At 40.0% G+C, this 6,716-nt stretch overlaps 1 pseudogene; it reads left to right on the top strand.

Moving 5' to 3' along the window:
• Nucleotides 1-1,755: 1,755 nt before the first annotated feature.
• LOC141340120 (gamma-crystallin M2-like) lies at nucleotides 1,756-2,601 on the top strand (annotated as a pseudogene).
• The last annotated feature ends 4,115 nt before the right edge of the window (nucleotides 2,602-6,716 follow it).

Below are 6,716 nucleotides of genomic sequence, written 5' to 3'. Positions count from 1 at the left end.
ATGGGAGGATCACCTCGACTGGCTGCGGAGGGTGCTAACGGAGCTACGAAGGGCTGGGCTAACCGCCAACCCCCGAAAGTGCCACCTAGCTCTACATGAAGCCAAGTACCTGGGCTATCAAGTTGGACGGGGGCTGATCCACCCCCAAGAAAAGAAGGTGGAAGCCATCCGGACTGCGCCCCGACCTACCTCCAAGACTCAGGTACGAGCTTTCCTGGGGTTGGCTGGTTATTATCGTTGCTTCATCCCCAACTTCTCCTCTTTAGCCTCCCCTCTGACAGACCTGACCAGGAAGGGGCAGCCGGAGAAGATCTGCTGGACGCCGGAGGCGGACAAAGCATTCCAGCACATCAAGGAGGCTCTCACCTCGGAACCGGTCCTACGCGCTCCCGAGTTTGGCCGCCCCTTCCTGCTACAAACTGACGCATCGGATACCGGCCTGGGGGCCGTCCTTTCCCAGGTCCAGGACGGAGAGGAGCATCCGGTGCTGTATATCAGCAGGAAGCTGACCCCGGCCGAGAGAAATTACGCCACCGTGGAGAAGGAGGCTCTAGCCATCAAGTGGGCAGTCCTGGATCTGCGCTATTACCTGCTTGGTCGGACCTTCACCCTGGTAACCGATCATGCCCCGCTCCAGTGGATGGCCAAAGCAAAGAACACCAATGCCAGGGTGACCAGGTGGTTCCTCGTGCTCCAGGATTTCCACTTCGATGTGAAACATCGTGCTGGAGCCATGAACAACAACGCCGACGGTCTCTCTCGAATCTGGGCAGCTTTCTCAGGTCTGTCAGGGGTCACTCCCCACCCACCCCCTGCCTCTCCCCTACTGTCTCATCTCGTTCACAGGACCAGGACGACGCTTGGGGGGGGGGGAGTGTGACGAGCGTCCCGAGCTTACATCAGCGTCGCCCTGGAAACTAACGAGCCGCGCCCGCTCTCACTCATCACAGTTGGATCGGCTTCAGCTGCGCCTCATCAGCCGGCGTTCTCATAAGCGGCGCAACACCGTCAGTTGACGAGAAGCTTTCTCCGAAGCAAGAGTAACATTCTCCTTTCTCTCTACTTCCCCAGATAGCAGCTGAAGCACGATCCACGCACCCTCACCGAAGTCTCACTCTGCACGGATGATTGAAGAGCACGCCAACTCACCACTTCACTCCACCGTATCTATTCATTCCTTTTGCACCTTTGTTAAATAAAATCCACCCTCCGGGGCTCTAAACCGAGTACTCTGTCCTGTATTTCTTCACCCCGCGACAATATATATATATATATTTTTTTTTTATTGTCAACATTGTATTACCTGTTAATCATAGAAGCACAATTAAAACACTACTTTAAAGTCCTTTCATGTGTTTAGAGAGTTTAGTGATTTATATATATATATATATATATATAATTTTAATTTTTTTTTATTGTCAACATTGTATTACCTGTTAATCATAGAAGCACAATTAAAACATTACTTTAAAGTCCTTTCATGTGTTTAGAGAGTTTAGTGATTTATAATCACAATTTAAACTTTAGACATTCTAGAGTCGAATGTGAGTAGTAAGGTCTAGATACAATGCTTCAGTTAAAGTGGCCTCTTTGCTAACTTGCACAGTCAGGATTTGACAAATAACAGTCTTTAGTCTTTAGTGCAGTCTTTAGTCTTGGTCTAGTATAAAAGCACAGGTGAAAGCAGTCAGTCAACAAGCAGAATCAGCTTCAGCTTCTCCTTTGTGGAACTACTGAGGATCAACCAGTGCAACCATGAAGGTAAACCATGGTCTAGCACCAATTTCCACACAATTTAACAGTAATTTTAACTTTAAAATCATAAACTTTTTTTTAGGTCACCTTCTACGAGGACAGGAACTTCCAGGGTCGCTCTTATGAGTGTATGAGCGACTGTGGTGACTTCTCCTCCTACATGAGCCGCTGTCACTCTTGCAGAGTGGAGATCCAACTACATGGGAAATCAGTATTTCTTTAGGAGGGGAGAATATGCTGATCACATGTCTATGTTTGGAATGAACAACTGCATCAGGTCCTGCCGTATGATCTCTATGGTGAGCGCCATAAATGCTTTGCTTCGCAATGTATCCACTCAAATCCACAGCCTTTCATTAAGAATACTATGAAATATTCAACTCATTTATTTTTTGAATCATAAAGCAAAAAGCTGACCTATTGAAATGTTAAAATCCATAAATTCAAAGCACAGAGTATCCTTTCAGAATGCTAATTTATGAGGTAGAACAATACAGTTATTGCTATTTGTTTCCATTAGATGTTGTTTCTACCTGATAAACTAGAAAATAATGTACTTTTCTTCCACTACAATACAGCGGATCCTACAGAATGAGGATCTACGAGAGGGACAACTTCATGGGTCAGATGTACGAGATGATGGATGACTGTGACAACATCATGGACCGTTACCGCATGCCTTACTGCCAGTCCTGTCATATTATGGACGGCCACTGGCTCTTCTATGAGCAGCCCCACTACAGAGGCAGGATGTGGTACTTCAGGCCTGGAGAGTACAGGAGCTTCAACAATATGGGTGGCATGAGATTCATGAGCATGAGGCGTATCATGAACTCCTGGTACTAGGGTTTATATTAAAATAATTCCTCTACAACACTAAACATTCTGTCCTGAAAATCATTGATATCAATAATATTTACATCAGTAGTCAAATAATACCTGTAAGAAATTATTGAATTATGTTATACTACAGTAAGTAGCAATCTAACCTAAGAACAGTAAATAATGAACAGTATAAGGGATGAATGCTTTCAAATGACAAGGTTCAGCAAAACATGAAACCCAAATGAGGTCACACTTACATATAATACATAGAGTAAATGGAGTAAGGGTTATGAGTATTTGGCGTGCTGTCAGAGGGGAGGACTCCTAGCTCTGAATTTTGGCCCGAACCCAGAGTACAGGTACCTCCCCATATACCTCTTATCTTGTTAACTGCGTTAGCTACTGAATGTGCTCCTTTCATGTTAATTAGGTTAATTATATGAACGTGCCCCTCCCTAACTTGTTAATGAAACATAATTTCTAGGCAGAGATGCCAGCAAATTCTTTGCACCTAAGCTAAGAAAATGTGTGCTGTGGTCAGATGATTCCACATTTCAGTTTGTTTTTGAGGAAAACAGACATCAAATTGTCAGTTCCAAACATGAAAGGGACCATCCAGACTTCAAGCAGTGACAGGTGCAAAAGCAAACATTTGTAATGGTATATGGGTGCATCAGTGCAAATGGCATGGGTGGCTTGCAAATTTCCTATTGAAAATGTATGACCCACCATAAATAGGGGAATCAGACAGCAAAGACTATGGACTCCTGAACAGCTTAAGTCTTGTATCAAATGAGTCTGGGCAAAAACTTTCTTTAAAAATTAGCATTCTTAATTCTCAGACGATTAAAATGTGTAATTAAAAGGAAAGGGTATTTGACATGCCTCTGTCCCAACCTTTTTTGGAATGTGTTGTAGACATCAAAACTTGTTCATATTTACAAAATTAAGTTTGCCAGAGAAAGCACTGACATTTTTTTTAACTTCAGTCTATTAAATAAAGGTTAAAAAGAATGAACAAATAACATTCTTGATTTAATGGCATTTTACAAAACGTCCCAACTTTTCTGGAATTGGGGTTGCATCCACCTTTTTTCTCAATGCGGAAGTAGGCCGTTTTCTGTGAATATGCAAGACTTCCATTTTTTAGCCACTGTAGGGAAATATCGAGAAAAATAACCAAGTGCTGTAAATGGCAAAACTGTTTGCACTATAAACCAGTGTTCATAATTAAGATAACACATTAATACAGTAAGACACACCAGTTTGCAATATTAAGAAGCAAAACAAGCTATTTTGTACAGCTAAAAATAGCTGGACGTGGATAAGACCAGAAGCCAGACACATTAAATTTACAAATGGCCGTGCCTACTCTTACAGGGGAAAAAAAGGTGAATATTAATGGAGAGATTGTGAGCAACATTAGTTATGTGCATATCCCTGATATATACACACACATGGTTACTTCTGCTTCCAAAAAATAACAAGGAAGTTAAGAGTCACTAAAACATTTGTTTCGAAAAACACTCCAGATAAACTAATTAAATAAACCCCGCCTCAAAGATGTTTTAGAAAACAATAAAGTTGAAACAAAATATAGAAATAAATAAAAATGCTTTAATAAAAACAAAAGTTTTACCTCTTGTCTTTGTAGGATATCAGAGTGAATCAGCCTCAAAAGTTCAACTAGCGTGCAGGACTCTGCACCAATATTTCAGCCAACACCCAATGATTGGTTTCCCCAAGACGTCACTCTAGACGCAACTAGACCTTCAGCAAATCAACAACCTGGCAAACCCCTTTAGCACGACAACGAAAGGGAAATTCCTAACACAGGCAATGCAAGTAAACCTCCAGATTCTACCTGAACTGGTGCATTTATTATAAAGTTTAACAGCCTCATTGAGAAACAGTTAATTAAATGATTGATGGTTGTTCAAGTCTAAGCAATTGCATTTATTGCTAGAAACTTGGGATTCCATATTTTCACTCTCTTAACCCCTTTAGACCTGAATTTGTTTCACTGAACAAAAACATTTTTATCCACTTGATATTTGATCTTCTCCAACATATAAATGAGTCTAAAAAAGTTTTATGCCAACTCATTTTTAGTAGATTTGTCTCATGTCCACTGCAATGGACGCCGGGTCGGAAGAAAAATAAAAATCCTCATATTTTAACCACACATAAGTAGAATTTGTGCACTATAGTTGAACTAGTGTTTAAGATTTTGGAAAAAAAAAACATACTGTAAGAATGAACAATGCAGTAAGAATGTGGGAAAAAGGTAAGATGATATGAAGTCTAAAAAAAAAAAAAACTAGTTTGATCCCCTTTTTTGGTTAAAGTGGGTGAATCTGAGTATATGTATAAATGTCTTTGTGTGTATGTGAATGGGTTTATGTGTACTTGCTGATTGTAATGATTGATTATATAATTGTGTGCATTATAGCATCAAGCCATTAGTGTGCGTGGAGGGGGTGTTAGTGTGTGTGTTGCTATGTTTTCACTGATCTCACATCCACTTATGGCTGTTTCTCACTAAAACCAATGAAAAATTGATTTACAGACTAGTCAATTTAAAGACATAATTTAAAATATAATATTATTAATTTTATTAATTAACATCAATATTCATAAAACATCAACATTAAAATGTGTAGCTCTGTATAGCTTTGAAATGCTTCAAAAAATTTCTCAACCTGTTATACCACTAATTCATGAGGTTCCTGCTGATATCGTTCTAAATCTGATGTCCATTGCGATGGACATTAAATAAAAAAAATCCTGTGCTCTGCAACTTTGAAAGATCTTTATAATAACTTTGAATATTATCATTTGATAGTCTTAATTTTATAATAGATGCAAGTTGATGAGGCAACCATTAACATAAATCTGCATATAAAAGGTAAAATGTAGGCTTCCTCCTCTTCCTGCCTAGTTGGTTATAATGTCTCTCTTTTGTGATGCCTGTAGCTCAATCAGATTAAGTTAGAGGAGTCATATCTTCATTGTGATTGGTTGATCAGGACCCAATCAGTGACCAGGCATTGCTCATATTATTAAAACATAAATATTTATTTGTTTAAACTAAAAATCATGTGATGTCCATTTCAATGGACACAGGGTCTAAAGGGGTTTTAAGCTCATTCTTTTCTCACTTTCTCTTTTTACTTCAACTTGTGTGAATGTGTGTGTTTATATGTTAGATTATCTTATATGTATTTGGCATGTCCAATAAAGTCTTATTTATATTGAAAAGAAAAGTATTTTGTGTTTTGTGCTTACAAGTTAATGTCTTGAACTTCCAATCTTCCAACCGTGCTAATAAAGTGTTTTCTCTGTACTTTGGATATTAATATCAGTTGCAGAGTTTGTTATAAGGCCTGCTTAAAGGAGAACTCCGGTGTGATATTGACCTAAAGTGTATTGAATCATGATACCGAGTGTGAACGTACCTTGCATATTTCATCTCGGTTTGTGTCCAGCTGTCCGAAATCTGGGGTCAGTTAGCCGATGCTCACAACACCTTTTCAATGAAAGTCAATCGGGCATCGAAGGAGCCATGTAAATAAATCACTGTTTTACGCCATTTACGAGGCACAAAGTAGCTCCACACTTCATCAGTAGACTTCCTAGGGCCCTGACATTTAAAACGAGACATTGAGAACTCAGAAAAAGCACCGGTAGTTTATTTACAAGAAGATTTATACAGACATCTTCCACCAGGAACAGAGCAGTCGCCGCCATCTTAAATGTAGTCACGATAAATCGAGTGTGGAGCACCAATGAATTTATCAGGTTATCAACGTATCAGGTTGTAGTTTCCTTCGTACTCGACACTCGACTTATCGTGACTACATTTAAAATGGCGGCGACTGCTCTGTTCCTGGTGGAAGATGTCTGTATAAATCTTCTTGTAAATTAACTACCGGTGCTTTTTCTGAGTTCTCAATGTCTCGTTTTAAATGTCAGGGCCCTAGGAAGTCTACCGATGAAGTGTGGAGCTACTTTGTGCCTCGTAAATGGTGTAAAACAGTGATTTATTTACATGGCTCCTTCGATGCCCGATTGACTTTCATTGACAAGCTGTTGTGAGCATCGGCTAACTGACCCCAGATTTCGGACAGCTGGAC

The sequence above is a fragment of the Garra rufa genome, chromosome 8 (genome assembly GCF_049309525.1).
Source record: "Garra rufa chromosome 8, GarRuf1.0, whole genome shotgun sequence".
NCBI lineage: Eukaryota > Metazoa > Chordata > Actinopteri > Cypriniformes > Cyprinidae > Garra > Garra rufa.
The sequence above is the reverse complement of the archived record's forward strand: the minus strand, read 5'-3'. Positions and strand labels throughout refer to the sequence as shown.